Genomic DNA, 18,944 nt, shown 5'->3' with positions numbered 1-18,944 from the left:
AGAAGATAAACATTTAAAAAGGAGATCAACACCTTAAATTTAAAAAAAGGGAATGCCTTTTTTCCCCCTTGCTAGTCCACTACTGCTTTATGACAATTGTTTTTCTGTATATTTTCTTTACTAGGTCTTTTGTTTGACATTATTAACTCCCTAAAATTATGGACTCAAAACTCAGGCAGATTAAATTCAAGAATCACTATATCCTGCCCAAGGGACTTTATTCCAGCTCTTTAACCTCTTGCTGTCTCAATGTTCTCATTTGGAAAATAGTGTTAAATGTAGAGCCTTCAGGATCTATATTTATTGGGTGGTAAAGCAATGGCACCCGACTCCAGTACTGCTGCCTGGAAAATCCCATGGATGGAGGAGCCTGGTAGGCTCCAGTCCATGGGGTCACTAAGAGTAGGGCACGACTGAGCGGCTTCACTTTCACTTTTCACTTTCATGTATTGAGAAGGAAATGGCAAGCCACTCCAGTATTCTTGCCTGGAGAATCCCAGGGACAGAGGAGCCTAGTGGGCTGCCCTCGATGGGGTCGCACAGAGTCGGACACAACTGAGGTGACTTAGCAGTAGCAGCAAAGAAACCTAATTAAGATAATGTATACAAAAAACTTAGCACAGTGCTCAAAAAATACTAATAATGAGGAAAGGGATAATAATAATACTTAGAATAATTGATCCTTCATTGGATAGGATTTGGGTGAACTCATTTTCTGCAAACGATCACTTTGCCTCACCAACTGTAACCCAAGGAATGTCACACTACAATCTCAGTTGCCCTCCCTCCCTCCCTCTCTCCTTTTCTCTTTCTTTCCCTCTGTCTGTCTCTATACCTCCCTCCTCCTCTTCTCTCACTCTCTCCCCCCTTCTCAGCTAATGAGTCCTATTATTACCCAAGCACTACAAAAGTTAGCTGACTCTGAAATGTGTGATACATAAGTGGAAATTTCTTTGTTAAGTTCCATTTTGATAGATGAATTTCAGAAGATAATTCTTCATAGCCCCTAACTTTGATCAGGGTCTAGTGTAAAAAAAAAAAAAAAAAAAAAACAGGGCCCTTTGTACAAAAAACAGGAAAATATGGTTTTAAAGCTACTAAGTTATCAAACACTTTCCTTTTTTCTGCAGTCAGTCCCCCTCTCCCTCTCCTTCCTGGTTTCTCTGGAGCAAAAATCATGCCTCTCTCCTCTTAGTATCTACCACAACTTGGACTGTGCATAAAAGCATTTAGTTAGATAGGATATGATGGATGAAAACCAAATCCCTGAATCCATGGTGTCTATGCTTCTGGGCCCCACCTTCAGCCAATAGCATCTTTCTTAACGCACCAGCAGTAGTTCCCAAACAGTCACCCTTTCTCTAACTTTACCCCACCTCAGATCTATACACTGCCCCACTACCTAACAACTTTGTGAAACATATGTTCTCTTTATATTAATAACATTGAAACATGGTGTGACATCACATCAGGTACTATATGAATCATCTTCCCTATAAAAACTTCTATTACACAGCATTTTTAGTAATAGGATGGGGTTTTGTTTATTTGTCTCTTTGAATTTATTATTTTAGATATTTAAACTTGTTTTTCCTCTCTTCTTGGAACATTATCCTGAGCTCATGCTCCTCTCCTGAGCTCATGCTCCTCTCATTTGATCCCACTTATCCAACTCATACAAATATTTTATTTTACAATGTAATTTACATGAACTTCCCTACCTCTCCTCTCAGTTTAGATACCCTCTCCTACATGTGTCCATGACACATCTCCTTGTTCTTTCATCTCACTCATCAGACTTTCATTAGAAGTTCAAGGTCTTTCTTCTCTACTACTCGTCTAAGCTTCACAGGGACAAAGTCAAATTTTGTCCTTTAGTACATCATGAGAAACGCTGGACTGGAAGGAACACAAGCTGGAATCAAGATTGCCGGGAGAAATATCAATAACCTCAGATATGCAGATGACACCACCCTTATGGCACAAAGTGAAGAGGAACTCAAAAGCCTCTTGATGAAAGTGAAAGTGGAGAGTGAAAAAGTTGGCTTAAAGCTCAACATTCAGAAAACGAAGATCATGGCATCCGGTCCCACCACTTCATGGGAAATAGATGGAGAAACAGTGGAAACAGTGTCAGACTTTATTTTTCTGGGCTCCAAAATCACTACAGATGGTGACTGCAGCCATGAAATTAAAAGACGCTTACTCCTTGGAAGGAAGGTTATAACCAACCTAGATAGCATATTCAAAAGCAGAGACATTACTTTGCCAACAAAGTTTCGTCTAGTCAAGGCTATGGTTTTTCCTGTGGTCATGTATGGATGTGAGAGTTGGACTGTGAAGAAGGCTGAGCGCCGAAGAATTGATGCTTTTGAACTGTGGTGTTGGAGAAGACTCTTGAGAGTTCCTTGGACAGCAAGGAGATCCAACCAGTCCATTCTGAAGGAGATCAGCCCTGGGATTTCTTTGGAAGGAATGATGCTAAAGCTGAAACTCCAGTACTTTGGCCACCTCATGCAAAGAGTTGACTCATTGGAAAAGACTCTGATGCTGGAAGGGGCTGGGGGCAGGAGGAGAAGGGGATGACAGAGGATGAGATGGCTGGATGGCATCACTGACTCAATGAACGTGAGTCTCAGTGAACTCTGGGAGTTGGTGATGGACAGGGAGGCCTGGCATGCTGCAATTCATGGGGTCGCAAAGAGTTGGACAGGACTGAGCAACTGATCTGATCTGATCTGATCTGATGTCACAATTTCTCTAACCTCCTGCAAAACACCCCACATGGGTTTTGTTGCTGTTGTTCAGTTGCTCAGTCATGTCCGACTCTTTGCGACACCATGGACTGCAGCACACCAGGCTTCCCTGTCCTTCACCATCTCCCAGAGTTTGCTCAAACTCATGTCCACTGAGTCTGTGATGCCATCTAACCATCTTACCCTCTGTCATCCCCTTCTTCTGCTTTCAATCTTTCCCAGCATCAGAGTCTTTTCCAGTGAGTCAGCTCTCACTGGGTTTATGAATGAATAAATAAACAGACAGATGAAAAACTGCCCATGGTGGATATGAAATATAATTTATATTTTACATTTTTCTAGGCTTCTCAGAAAAGTTCTAATCCTGCTCAAAGAGTTACTTCCTGGAAGACATTCAGAAAAAGAGGCAGGAAGGGGAGTTGGAACTACAGACTTCCACTACAGATTAAAACTTCCCCTTGTAAGGACTCTCTGAATCACTCAGGTGTGGATTCTTATCCTGGAAATGATACCACACAGTACATGGGAGAGCTGGAGACTTTGAGGCCAATAACTCATGGGAAAGCAGTCTTTAGGCTTGAAAAATTTACATTCTACAAACTGTGATGACCTTGATATATGTGTGTGACACAGATTGGATTAGTGTTTCTTTTGCTCTTGTGATAAATTTATATCAAACATTAAAGCTACCTGACTTCCCTGTTCTTATATGTTAAGTATAACCTTGGAGATTTCACATCTCAGGCAGTGGCTTTATACCACAAATAGAAATAAGAATAAGGAAAGGAAAAATGAGAGGTAACCAAATAAATAATTTTCCTAATGATAATATTAATGGTAGTAGAGGTATTAATGCTGTTTGGAGAAGGAGCTTACATTTTTAAAGCATATACTATGTTATTCATTTGATTCATGGGGTTGCAAAGAGTCGGACACAACTGAGTGACTGATCTGATCTGAAGCATTTTATGTATATTATCATATTTAATTTACAAGACATCCCTATAAAGAATATTCTATTATTTCCCTACTCTGTAGATAAGCAAATAAATTTGAAGGATTAAGATACCACCAGCCAACAGACCACTGCATATGGCTAATAAGGACACACACTAAGATCTCTTTGCTTGAATATAAGGCCAACACATCAATGCTGATTGGGAATAATGGCCCTAGGTCCAAATCCTAATTATCTGGGGCATGTATGTAGCTCCATTTTTGGCAAATAATTCCTTCATTTGCTTTGTCTCCTTTGGATGCCTGCAGGCAAGTTAATGAAATACCATTTTATACTGACTTCCTTCCCAAAAATTGGCTCAGTCAGGATCTATGATATGCACTCCAAATTGGATGGATAACAGTATCATTTTATACAACAAGAACACTGGGTATGTTTACAAATAACTGCCTATTATCAACCAAGAAAATAGCATCTTATCTCCAAAAACCCACAGAAAACAGTTATATTCACTAGATATAAGTCCTTTACATTAACAAAAAGGCAACAGTTCTTTAAAAGTATCCTTAGATACATATTTTAAGTGACTGTCAAAATTCCTGGTATCTTGTAGCTTCAATGCTGCACTTAGGTTCTAAGTCATTGAATAAAAGTAGATATCAAATCATTATAATGAGATTTTTCTGATTTATTTCTTCAATAAAAACAAAGCCAAAAAGCTAATCAAAATACCAAAAACATTATCTTAGCTACAATACAAGAGGTGTCTGATATTTTTATATTTTCAAAAGCAATATAGTGCTTGCTTTTGGTTAACAGCAATTTCTGAAATCTTGAATGCTAATGCATTTTTCTAAGATTTTTGAAGAATCACTTTCATCACTTGTATTGGTGAGTTTCAAAGCACGGAAGAACAATTTTTAGTTTTCCCAAAGAAAACACAGTCACCATCATGCCAAATTATGACAATGAGTGGCTCTAATTTTCACTTTCTTTGAAGGACTTGAAGACCATAGATGGGTCTGAACTGGGATCTTCCCCAGGATAAAAGATTCTGCCCGTTTCAGTACTGGCATAGAGGTCTTTAGGAAGCTAGACTGTTTTCAGGGATCCTCAAAGGCATTGTTTTCAAATTAAAAATGTACCAAAGTGATATTTATGCAGTTTGTTATTTTTCTTTCTTTCGCATTTAAAAAAAAATTCTTAACATATACCAAGAAATGTGATAATTGCTTTAAATAGCTCTTTTAATTTTTCTCTTTCACAAGGACTACATGATATAAAATAACTTGCTAAGAAAGAGTGGTGGATAAGGGCTTTATTATAAACTCTTTTCCTATGACTGTGTGTCCCCTGCTTTTAGAGGTTAAGTCATTTCTTTCCTCATTATGGTTGCTTTCTAAATTGGACTTGTAATGCTTAGGGGTGTCATATTTCCTTCTTGAACTTCATGCATCCTGACTGGGGACACTGCTCTGACCTGAAACCAAACTATTCCCAATTGTTCATTCATTTGTTAACATATATATCCATCACCAGGCATCCACTGACCATGATAACAGAGACATGCTGAGGTATATTGTTTCCAAACAGAACTAGCTGGGGTATCCAGCAGAGTGAAATGAACTTCCTTGGGCCATAAGGAAGTGTCTGATAGAAGCAAAGCCAAATCCCAACTAGCTAGGTCCAAATCACAGAAGCAGGTAGCCTGCCCTGTTTCAGGATAATGATAGTCTCAATGTGGTTCAGATATTCAGGAAGGAGTGGCGAAAAAACGAGGTGGCACACCGAGCCATCATGTGCAACAGTGATACAGACAAAACAAAGGGGCGCAAGAAGCAGAAACGGTCCAAGAAACTTACCTGCAGAAAAGTGAGTGCTGGGAACCGCGGAGCGTGTACAGCAGAACAGGAGCCGGACCGCAGGTACAAAGTGACCAGAGACGGCGAAACGAGTTCTGACGGACTCGGTCTACTCGGCTACTTGTTCAGGCCACACAGTCAAGTGTGATGCTCCTGATAAGACGTAAAAATCTGTGAAAGGAATGAAATTTCAGAAATTTTGTTCAAGTCCAGAACAAAAGCTCTCACAGGACTCCTAAACAGAAAACAATAAATAAATATGTACATATTAATACATACAGGAAAACAAACTTTCCATATATATATATATATGTAAATATGTGTGTGTGTGTGTGTACTGAGGAGAATAAAACTAAATCCAAATTTAAAAAAATGTTCTTCTTCCAAAACTTCATGTACACATTTTTAAAATGACATCATAAGCAATTTTCTCATGCAATATTCTTTATGGAATCTTTCTTCATGACTGCAGATATATTCAATGGTTACACCATTAATACATTCATATTGATATGAGTATCTTAATACATAAGAATCTACTTATAAGAATAACTATGACAGTGTTTCTATTTTTAAAGAATCTAAAAACAAGGCATATACAGAATGGATCAACAAGGTCCTGCTAACACAGGGAGCTATATTCAATATCTTGTGATAAATCATAATGGAAAAGAATATGAAAAAGAATACATGTACGTATATATGTATAACTGAGTCACTTTGTTGTACAGAAGATATTAACACAATAATGTAAGCCAAATATACTTCAATAATTTTTTAAAAATAATCTATTTCTGAAGATAAACACTATATATGTTCATATTCATAAAAAACAAGTTTATATTTAAATTGTCACTTTTAACTAGCCTAAAATAAACATTTATCTTCAGTAGGGAGTGACAGAAAGGTTATTTGAGTGCACAGCTTGTTCAATTTGGTTCTACTTTCTAGCAACACTGACAATGGAAGGTTAATAAGCTCCCCTAGTGGTAGCCGGGGCATGCACACTGGAGAGGAGGAAGAATGAATTCTTATTTCCATCCAATCTGTGTTTCTTTTCACTCTAATGCAACATGCCAAGTGTTCCTATTATAGTAATTTACTATAATATATATGCTGAGATGACCCTGATGCTGAGCAAAGCAAGGGATGTGTCTATTTCTCAAATAATTGAAAAACAGACACTGCAACATTTTCTTTAGAAATGGACCATTAGATTGTCTACACAGCGTGGTGACTAGTGGAATACTTAAAGAACAATGCCACCTGTATTTATATATTTCTGGACAGGTACAGCTGATGGTATAAACTCATTTTATGGGACTGCTAAAACAGCTGCAGGAAAGAGATAAAGACATTTTATCATTTTAATTTGCTATCCCCTAAACATAATGGCAGTGTAACAAAACTGCCTGGGATTATTGCAAATAATCTGTCATCAGAATTGATGGTATTTACCAAAGCTGTTTCACTAGCAAACTTAAGTCTGTTCTTAGGTTTGAAAAATAAAAATCTACTTCACACCATATGAAAATGCCCTTGGTTCTACCTGTACTAATAAATAATAACAACATTAACTGCAACAAAACTGATTTGGGATAAAGAACATTATTCTGCTGAAAAACAAGTAATTATCCGGAAAGGTTTATCAAAAGAAAGTATATCCAGACTGTCTGACTTAATAGAATTACTACCTAAAGTCACATTTATACCTAGGTTTTAAAAGCATCTTAATTCTTATTCACTGAACTGCAACTCTGTTCATGTAATTCTTTGCATTTGTTAAAAACCAACAATCTTGATCAACTCAATGACGAAATTGATTCCCAGAGCCTTACAATCAATTCCAGCCAAACTGTTTTGATGTTGAATTTTGTACTATACAAATACCATAAGGTCAGAGACAGACTAGCTGTCACGAAGGCAACATAAAAATTAGGATAACTCCATCAGGGGTTTACACTGGGTATAGGGTGGGGAGGTTTTTGGTTTCTCTTTTCCATTAAGAGAAGAATCTTTGCTCACATAGACCTAAGGATCAAAGATACACCAGCCCTATTTTGTACCCATTTGAGTACCTGCAGCTCTCCTAGAATATTCCCCCCACTCTTCCATAGCTGAGATGCTCCTTCCTTGAAATACAAATAGCACTATTGTTTGTACAATTCAGTTAAACATAGGTCATATCTATTCTCACAGTCATAGAACTGAGAAAGGTTTGGGGCAGAAGGGCAACTGAAAATCACATTTTTGGGTATTATGTACCAGACACATCTCACGGACAGAGTGCTAATGTTAGAGGAAAGCTTGGAATTGAGAACATTTTTCTCTGACTCCAAAACATCTCCATAATTATATCGTTGCTGTTTCTGTCAAATGTCTAGATAGGTTTGTAAGTAACCTAAAATCAGTGATAAGGTCTTACATATTTCTGTGCATCCAGGACTACCCGCTCAATCATGCATATAAAATCATTCATTAGAGATGTGTAAACTATAATTTACAACTAAATGTTGCTAAAAAGAAGACCCAAGTAGACATTTCTCCAAAGAAGACGTACAGATGGCCCACAGGCACATGAAAAGATGTTCAACAGAGTTAATTATGAGAGAAATGCAAGTCAAAAGTACAATGAGATATCATCTCACACCAGTCAGAACAGCCATCAGCAAAAAGTCTACAAATAATGAATTCTGGAGAAAAAGGAACTCTCCTTCACTGCTACTGGGAGTGTAAATTTGGGCAGCCACTACTAATGTAGTATTTGTTTTTGTAGAGTCTGACAGTTAGTCAACACTTTTCTGTTTTTCATCTTCCAATATTGTTTTCTTGTTTTCTCCTTTATTGGTCTCCCCCCACCCCATGCCCACAAGTCCATTCTCTCTGCACCTCTCTTCCTACCCTGCAAGTATGTTCATGAGTACCATTTTCTAGGTTCCATATATATGTGTTAATATATTCGCTTTTCATTTTCTGACTTATTTCACCCTGTAATATAGGCTCTAGGGTCATCCACATCACTTCAACTGGCTCAATTTTGTTCCTGTTTATGGCTTAGCAATATTCCATGGTATATGTGTACCACATCTTCTTTACTCATTCATCTGTTGATGGACATCTAGGCTGATTTCATGTCCTGGCAATTGTAAACAGTGCTGCAATGAACACTGGGGTATATGTGTCTCTTTGAGTTACGGCTTTCTCAGGGCAAATGCCCAGTAGTGGGATTGCTGGGTCATATGGTAGCTCTTTGTTTAGTTTTTTAAGGAATTTCCATACTGTTTTCCACAGTGGCTTTACCTGACTTCTTAATTATGTTGTTCAGTTTTAACATGTTCAACATGTTAAAAATGTTGTCCCATCACTTTCTAACACCATACACAAAAATAAACTCAAAATGGATTAAAGATCTAAACTTAAGACCAGAAACTATAAAACTCCTAGAGGAGAACATAGGCAAAACACTCTCTGACATACATCACAGCAGAATCCTCTATGACCCACCTCCCAGAATATTGGAAATAAAAGCAAAAATAAACGAATGGGACCTAATTAAACTTAAAAGCTTCTGCACAACAAAGGAAATTATAAGGTGAAAAGACAGCCTTCAGAATGGGAGAAAATAATAGCAAATGAAGCAACTGACAAACAACTAATCTCAAAAATACACAAGCAACTCCTACAGCTCAATTCCAGAAAAATAAATGACCCAATCAAAAAATGGGCCAAAGAACTAAATAGACATTTCTCCAAAGAAGACATACAGATGGCTAACAAACACATGAAAAGATGCTCAACATCACTCATTATCAGAGAAATGCAAATCAAAACCACAATGAGGTACCATTTCATGCCAGTCAGAATGGCTGCAATCTAGAAGTCCACAAGCAATAAATGCTGGAGAGGGTGTGGAGAAAAGGGAACCCTCCTACGCTGTTGGTGGGAATGCAAACTAGTACAGCCACTATGGAGAACAGTGCGGAGATTCCTTAAAAGACTGGAAATAGAACTGCCTTATGATCCAGCAATCCCACTGCTGGGCGTACACACTGAGGAAACCAGAATTGAAAGAGACACGTGTACCCCAGTGTTCTTCGCAGCACTATTTATAATAGCCAGGACATGGAAGCAACCTAGATGTCCATCAGCAGACGAGTGAATAAGAAAGCAGTGGTACATATACACAATGGAGTATTACTCAGCCATTAAAAAGAATACAAATGAATCAGTTCTAATGAGGTGGTTGAAACTGGAGCCCATTATACAGATTAAAGTAAGCCAGAAAGAAAAATACCAATACAGTATACTAACGCATATATATGGAATTTAGAAAGATGGTAACAATAACCCTGTATATGAGACAGCAAAAGAGACACTGATGTATAGAACAGTCTTTTGGACTCTGTGGGAGAGGGAGAGGGTGGGATGATTTGGGAGAATGGCACTGAAACATGTATAATATCATATAGGAAACGAGTTCGCCAGTCCAGGTTCAATGCACGATACTGGATGCTTGGGGCTGGTGCACTGGGATGACCTAGAGGGATGGTATGGGGAGGGAGGAGGGAGAAGGGTTCAGGATGGGGAACACATGTATACCTGTGGCGGATTCATTTTGATATATGGCAAAACCAATACAATATTGTAAACTTAAAAAATAAAATTAAAAAAAAAAAGTGTCCCAATCATTTACTGATACAGGCTGAGTTCTTTGGGAAACAGACTCTGAAATCTGCTATTTTAGTGCAGGAAGATTTTTGAGAGTGTTTTCAAGGACAACTCCATGGGGTAAAGGAAGCATGATTAGGGGAACGGAGAAGCTGAACTGGGATTCTGTTGCAAGAAAGGACTCAGCCTAATCTACTAGGAGCTCTGGAGCTGCCCCACATCCAGGAAAGGGCTAGTTCTTTAAAACCACATTTATGACTCATTGGTTGCAGATTATCTCTGCAGAACCACCTAATAATTAATTAAATACAGACCCACTTGTAGTTAATTTTTGTATATAATGTAAGGGATGGATTTTTTTTTTCTTTTTTTGGCTATGAGATTTCAGTTGTTTTGGCACCATTTGATAAAAAAAAAAAAAAAATCCTCCACTGAATTACCTTTGTACATTTTGTGGAACTCTATTTCTATATAAGAGGGGAGCATATTTTTGGCCTGTTCTGTTGTATATCCCATTGATATATTAGTTTGCTTTTATATTAATACCATTTTCTCTTGGTCAGTATGAAAGTAAGTGAAAGTGAAAGTTGCTCAGTTGTGTCAGACTCTTTACAACCCCATGGACTGTCCATGGAATTTCTCCAGGCTAGAATACTGGAGTGAGTATCCTTTCCCTTCTCCAGGGGATCTTCCAAACCCAAGGATCAAACCCAGGTCTCTCGCATTCCAGGCAGATTCTTTACCCACTGAGCTATGAGGGAAGCTCATATTCTTGGTCAGTATAGGTTTATAATAAATCTTGAAATCAGATAGTGTTAGTTCCCCAACTCTGTTCTTCTTCAAAGCTATTTTGGCCATTTAGTAGTTTAGATTTTCTTAAAATTACTTTACATTTTAGAATAAGCTAAAACTCTACTGGAATTTATTTGCTAAATATTTCTGGAATTTATTTGCATTTTATAAATCAATTTGGAGAGAACTGACATCTTAGTAATTTGGGGTGATCATGTTCATGGACAGAGTATGTATCTATTTAGGTCTTCTTAATGCCTCTCAGTACCTGAAAATTTGTCATTTTCAGTGTACAAGTTTGTGACATTTTTTAATTCAAGTTTGTGATATCGCTTGGCAGATTTATTCTTATGTATTTCATATATGTTGCCTCTACTATTGTTGCTAGTATAGAAATATAACTTTGCATATTAATAACCCATCATAAAACATCATTAAACATACTCATTAGCCTTTTTAAGAATCCATGAGATCATCATGTCTGCTGCAAAAGACATTTTTATTTATTTTATTCCTTGCTTCATTTTATGAGCTAGCACTTCCAACATGTGGAGTAGAAGTAGCAAAAGTAGACATTCCTTATTTGCTTCTAATCTTAAAGTGAAAGCATTCAATTTGTCAGCATTAAATATGTTAGATGCTTTTCAATTGGTTTAAGGAAAATCTCTTTCATGCCCAGTTTTCTGAGTGGTTTATTTTAAAAAAAAAGAAAAAAGGTCTTGGATTTTGTCAAATGTTTTCTGCATTTAGTGTGATAATCATATGGCTTTTCCTTTTTAGCTATTTTTATGATAATTAATTATATTAATTTTGAGATATGACATATTACAAAAACTGTATTTTTGTAATATATTTTACTTGGTCATGATATAGTATCCTTTGTATTTGTTATATTATTCTATTTGATGTACTAAAATATTCTTTCCAGAGTTTTCTGCATATGTGTTTATGAGGGTTATTCTATAGATTTCTTTTCTTAATCTATTTTTCCTTTTTTTCATATTCAGATAATGCTGGTCTCATTAAGTAATTTGGGAAGGGGTCCCTCTTCTTTAATTTTGCCTTAGAGTTGGCTCAGAATTGGTATTTCTTCCTGAAGTGTTTGGTAGAATTCATTACTGAAGATATCTGTGGAGAAATACTTTCCTTTCATGGAGATATTTACCTACAAATTCATTTTATTTAAGGATATAGGGCTATCTATTTCTTCTTAAGTGAGCTTTGGCCATGATGGCCTTTCAAGTAATTTCACCTGGGTTGATTCCCCAGCCCCTCATTTTAACCTACCCTCAGTAATCCACCACAGCCTAGACTTTTTCTCAAGGCAGTAAACTCGGGCAATTGTAGCACAGTGTTTTACCTGATCTCGGTGTCATGAAAACTGTTATTTCATATATTTGGTCTGCTTTTCTTTTGGTGGTATTGTTTCAGGTAGATAGGTAAACTCACTCCTTTGGCATAAATGGGAAATTCACAATTAAATCTAAAATATATTAGAAAACACAAAGATTGATGGGTATGTGATAAATGAAGTTAGTAACAGAATACAGATAGCAGATATTCAAGTATTCACTTAAAATTTTTTCTATATGTTTGCTAATTTTCATATAAAATATTAAAGTTACCAAGTAAGATAACCAGAATTACATTAATCATATAAACCAAACAGATAGAATTATCATTTATTCTTTCTACTAAAGTGTATTGTATTCATCCTAATCTTTAAAAAGTCCCTTATTTAAATTTGATAAAATTCATGCTAGCAAAACTTTTTTCTTCTATTTACTTTCATTTCATTTTGACCTCTAGAAATCTTAGTGATAGTACTCATTTGTCTAGGTTTCAGACTTTCAGTGAGTTTCATTAGAGTTTCAAAAATTATTGTAATGAATCTCATATACAAAATGTAATTTGAAACATGGCAGTAAATGTAATGTTGCATGGAAGTTGGTTCCCAAGCCAAGAGTCAAGTTCAAGTTTGCAGGGCTTAAATTAATGGACTCAACATTTGACCAATATCCCAAACTAGGAAATTAGAGTCATCCTTGATTTTCTTATTTAATCAACAACTACTATAGACTATTATTTACAAATAATACACAAAATCTGTCCTTTCACATCTATGTCCATCGGAGATACCTTGACTTGGACTTTCATTGCCTCTTATCTGAGTGATTTCAGTGGGATCTGGAATGTTTTCTCTGTTCTCTCTCTCAGGTAAATACAAGGTTTTTCATGGCTCCGGTCTTTTCATCTTGATGTTCTTTACTCAGTGCTTTGAAGAACAATTCAGTGCCATGGTGTGGCAGTCCATCTGATCTGCTCCCCAAGCCCATGAAGAGTTGATTATGCTGGTCCCCTGCATTTCCATACCAGTGCGGTTGCTATTCAGTCCCTAAGTTGTGTCTGATTCTTTGTGACCCCTGGCAGCCCACCAGGCTTCCTGTCTTTCACTATACCAATACAAGTACCATACCAATGAATACGCCTTTACTATAGTCCTTGTATTACTCTATTATTTATACTGTGATTGTCTCTTCTGAAGGGCAACCATAAGGTTTATCATCTCTTTGAATTCAAAGGATTTGGTCCATGCATAGAGCAGGCAGTCAATCAATCAATGCTTGAGTAACTGAATTGAATTCCAGGCTGTTAGCAGTATTTTAAGTGTCTCAGTTCACTCCACCCAACCCAACAGGAGTGGAGAACATGACTGGAACTGACATGCTTTGCTCCTGTCATTGACTTCCACTTCCATCCCCAGCTAGGAGACACAGTGCAAAGCTGTGTGAAATTGGAAAAAAAAAAAAAAAAAAATCACACTCCAGAGGTTTTAGGTGTATGAACCATTTGATTATTTTCATCCCAACAACTTTATCAACACGGTTTATAACAAGGAAGCTATTCAGCCAAATTAAAAAGAATAGAAAAAAGAAATGTGTTAGGGAATAATTTCAGGAATAAAAACCTGGAAGATATACTATGTCAGTTTTCTTGGAATATATTCTCCAAGCTCTCATCGACTGAAAATATTAAGAATTTTTATACTTATTCCAAAATACTTGCCATGGTTGCAACTCAAATTGTTTTGTTTGTAAACATCTCTGACACTAAAAGATTGTATCCAATGTATATAATTCTTTAGAAATATTGCTTTTTTAAGCCAATCACTACACCCCAAATGAAGACTAAGTCGCAATGCATTTTTACAGCATCAAAATATCATTAATAAATTAAGGCTAAAATTTTTTTTAATTTATTATTATTTTTTAATTTACAATATTGTATTGGTTTTGCCATACATCAACATGCATCCACCACAGGTGTACACGTGTTCCCCATCCTGAACCCCCCTCCCACCTCCCTTCCCATACCGTCCCTCTGGGTCATCCCAGTGCACCAGCCCCAAGTTTCCTGTATCCTGCATCGAACCTGGACTGGTGATTCATTTCTTATATGATATTATACATGTTTTAATGCCATTCCCCCAAAACACCCCCCCCACAGAGTCCAAAAGACTGTTCTATACATCAGTGTCTCTTTTGCTGTCTCGCATACAGGGTTGTCGTTACCATTTTTCTAAATTCCATATATATGCATTAGTATACTGTATTGGTGTTTTTCTTTCTGGCTTACTTCACTCTGTATAATAGGCTCCAGTTTCATCTGCCTCATTAGCACTGATTCAAATGTACTCTTTTTAATGGCTGAGTAATACTCCATTGTGTATATGTACCACTGCTTTCTTATCCATTCATCTGCTGATGGACATCTAGGTTGCTTCCATGTCCTGGCTATTATAAACGGTGCTGCGATGAACATTGGGGTACACGTGTCTCTTTCAATTCTGGTTTCCTCAGTGTGTATGCCCAGCAGTAGGATTGCTGGGTCATATGGCAGCTCTATTTCCAGTTTTTTAAGGACTCTCCGCACTGTTCTCCATAGTGGCTGTACTAGTTTGCATTCCCACCAACAGCGTAAGAGGGTTCTCTTTTCTCCACACCCTCTCCAGCATTTATTGCTTGTGGACTTCTAGATTGCAGCCATTCTGACTGGCATGAAATGGTACCTCATTGTGGTTTTGATTTGCATTTCTCTGATAATGATGATGTTGAGCATCTTTTCATGTGTTTTTTAGCCATCTGTATGTCTTCTTTGGAGAAATGTCTATTTAGTTCTTTGGCCCATTTTTGATTGGGTCTTTTATTTTTCTGGAATTGAGCTGCAGGAGTTGTTTGTATATTTTTGAGATTAGTTGATTGTCAGTTGCTTCATTTGTAGTCTTTAAAATTACCTTTGCATTGTTCAAGTAGTTTACTCATATCTCAGGTCCAACTTTGAAGCAGTTTTTTCACATAATACTGTTTTATATGAATTTTAATTTCTTCCCTGTGTTATTCGCTCAGTTGTGTCTGACTCTTTGTGACCCCATGGACTGTAGCTCACCACTTCCTTCAGGGGATCTTCCTGACACAAGGCTTGAACCCAGGTCTCCTGCATCAAAGGCAGATTCTTTACTGACTTAGCCACTCTTTTTTTGCTATATAAGTCTTCCATAGTTTCCATAATAATCCCCTGAATGGCTGAACACAATCCAAGTTGACATCTTCTGTTGTTAGCCTGTTATTTGCTTATGTAATGACATTACTTCATTCATATAATAAAGCTCCAATATTTTTTTCTTTTAAAATTATTTGAATTTTTCGTTAAGGATATGTTCTTACAAATTAATAATTATATCAAAGAATCAAAGAATATGATCATTTGCCTGGCTCCTGACATATTTTTCCAAGTATTTTGAAAAGAGTTGTGTTGATTTATTCTGACTCTAAGGAAGTTGAGCAGATCATGTTCCCAGGGCCCCCTCTCCTAATGCTCTACTAAAGAACAGAATCTTTGACTCCTGGTACATTCAGGACTGCATCTATCTATGGATAAATTCACAGGATACAAGAGCCTGAGAAGGCCTTCATGGCCACCATCACTTCCCCCTGTTTTGATGCTCATACCACCACTCTTGCAATAGGGTTTCAGTTCCATTACTGAAACTCTTCTCAGATGCAGGCAAGGAAAGTCTTAAGAGCCCTGACCTGCAGCGTACCCCCTTCCTAGTCCTCTGACTAACAGGCCTTTTCAGCCTGTGACTATTTACAACTCTAGAAGATACAGATGTCTCAGAAAAGAGGTTCTTGTCATTTTTCAGTCAATAAGTCATATCTAATTCTTTGCAACCCCATGAGCTGCAGCATGACAGGCTCCTCTGTCCTCCACTATCGTCTGGTATTTGCCCAAATTCATGTCCATTGAGTTGGTGATGCTATTTAAACATCTCATCCTCTATTGCTCGCTTCCCCTTTTGCCTTCAATCTTTCCCAGCAAAGAGTAATGGAAGACAAAATAAGTAAGTAAATACAATTTAAAACAGGTCTCCAAAATGTGATCCTTCACCCAATCCATGTGGTCTTATTTAATTTTTAGAGATCTCCAATAGTTGACTTAGGAGTTTGTCTAAGGTTTTAGCTGAAGTCAATGGGAGAGATAGAATGGAATGTACTTATTCCTTCTTTACTGTAAGATGAACCTATGAATAAGTTTTTAATTGGGGAAATGTGAAAATGGATTTATCCTTTGTGTCACTAACTGATTTCAAAGTTAGTGGGCTGGTAACAACATATATCTGGTTTTGAGTTGGTTTGATCCAGTGATTATAAAATTTAACACCAATTCATTTCTTGGATATGTGGTATACTAAAATTACACCAGCTTGACGATTAACTCTATGTTAAATAGTGCAAGGTAAGAAATATACAAGCAGTTCCCCCACCCCCATCCCTACATGCGGGAGCCCCAGTCTGGGGTCAGTAAAATGTTTTCTGTGAAGGGTCAGAAAGTAATTTAGGATTTGTGGGACATTTAGTCTCTTTTGTAACTATTCAGCTCTGTTGTAATATACCAACAGTTGTAGGTAACACACAGATGAATGGGCATGGCTACATTAGGCAACAAGCTGTTGTTTGCCAACTCCTGGCTTAGAATATTGAACATCTTTGTGCCTTTTTATTGATCCACTATTAAAGCTGTCACAGAAAAATTCTTCATTAACACTTCACGAGGATTCAGTGAGTAAATTGTGTGTTTTGTTATTTTGAGGTAAGCAATGGCTGGCGTTAGAGTGGACCACTAGAGAAAGCAGGGTCCAGGTTGCGAGGTTGGCAGGAGCCAGTCACTAATTACTTCAACTTACATTTGGTTGATTATTTATGTGCATCCTTCCTGTTAATCATAAATTAGATGGTCTAAATTAAGATTGCCAACAAAGGTCTGTCTAGTCAAAGCTATGGTTTTTCTAGTAGTCATGTATGGATGTGAGAGTTGGACTATAAAGAAAGCTGAGCACCGAAGAAATGATGCTCTTGAACTGTGGTGTTGGAGAAGACTCTTGAGAGGCCCTTGGACTGCAAGGAGGTCCAACCAGTCCATCCTAAAGGAAATCAGTCCTGAGTGTTCATTGAAAGGACTGATACTGAAGCTGAAACTCCAATACTTTGGCCACTTGATGTGAAGAACCGATTAATTAGAAAAAACGAAAGATTGAAGGCAAAAGAAGAAGGGCAGCAACAGAAGATGAGATGGTTAGACAGCATCACCAACTCAACAGACATGAATTTGAGCAAACTCCAGGAGACAGTGAAGGAAACGCATGCTGCAGTCTGCTGCTGCTGCTAAGTCGCTTCAGTCGTGTCTGACTCTGTGTGACCCCATAGACGGCAGCCCACCAGGCTCCCCCGTCCCTGGGATTCTCCAGGCAAGAACACTGGAGTGGGTTGCCATTTCCATCTGCAATGCATGAAAGTGAAAAGTGAAAGTGAAGTCGCTCAGTTGTGTCCAACTCTTAGCGACCCCATGGACTGCAGCCCACCAGGCTCCTCCATCCATGGATTTTTCCAGGCAACAGTACTGGAGTCTATGGGATCACATAAAGTCAGACACTATTTAGTGACTGAACAACAAATATTCCATTATGTATATATTACATCTTTATTCATTCATCCTTTGGTGAAGACTCAGTTTGCTTCCATATCTTGGTTATACAATAAATAGTGCTGCAATGAACATAGGGGTACATGCATCTTTTTAACTAGTGTTTTTGGGTTATTCAGATAAAACATAGAAGTGGAATAGCTGGACCATATGTTAGTTCTAGTTCTAGTTTCTTGAGGAAACTTCCTACTGTGTTTCACAGCACCTGTACCAACTTACAATAGTACACAAGTGTTCCCTTCTCTCTACATTCTCCCCAACACGTGTTTCTTATCTTTTTGATAACAGCCATTCTGATAGGTATGATCAGTTTTGATTTGCAGTTTTGATTTAAATTTTCCAAATGATTAGTTTTGTTGAGCACCTTTTCATGTGCCTGTCGGTCACCGGTATCACTTCTCTGGAAAAATTTCTATTCAGGTCATCTGCCCATTTTAAATAGAGCTTCTCATCTTTTTCGGAGGTTGAGCTATATGAGGTATGTGTATGTTTTCAATATCAGTCCCCGATGGTTATATCATTTGCAAACATCTGCCATTCAGTAGGTTGCCTGCTCATTTTATTTATGGGTTCCTTTTCCCTGAATAAGCTTTTGAGTTTTATGTAATTCCATTGGCTTAGTTTTGCTTGAGGAGACATCCAAAAAAATATTGCTAAGATCTATGCCAAAGAGGTTACTGCTTATGTTTTCTTCTAGGAGTTTTATGGTTTCAGAAACTATTACTATATGACAACTGTAACTAAAAAGTGATATAGGAAAATAACATTTAAGTTGGTTTGAATAGAGAGTTCCTGGATTTCAAGTCGAAGCATCATCTTACTAAAGACAGAATTTTCAGAGGTTAAAGTACTTATAAGGATTCAGTA

The 18,944-nt window shown here is 37.4% G+C and overlaps 1 long non-coding RNA gene across 2 annotated transcripts in view; it reads right to left on the bottom strand.

Annotated features, from left to right (window-relative positions):
* Positions 1–18,944, bottom strand: part of LOC147366666 (uncharacterized) — a 251,660-nt gene that overhangs the window by 90,102 nt on the left and 142,614 nt on the right. For both annotated transcript variants that reach the window (XR_015168879.1, XR_015168877.1), the window contains one exon: positions 5,577–5,747. This is a non-coding gene — a long non-coding RNA (uncharacterized LOC147366666). The remainder of the gene's footprint in view (positions 1–5,576; positions 5,748–18,944) is intronic.

Source organism: Bos grunniens, chromosome 8 (assembly GCF_055505025.1).
Source record: "Bos grunniens cultivar Pamir isolate PY7600 chromosome 8, Bosgru_T2T1.0, whole genome shotgun sequence".
NCBI classification, from domain to species: domain Eukaryota; kingdom Metazoa; phylum Chordata; class Mammalia; order Artiodactyla; family Bovidae; genus Bos; species Bos grunniens.
The sequence above is the reverse complement of the archived record's forward strand: the minus strand, read 5'-3'. Positions and strand labels throughout refer to the sequence as shown.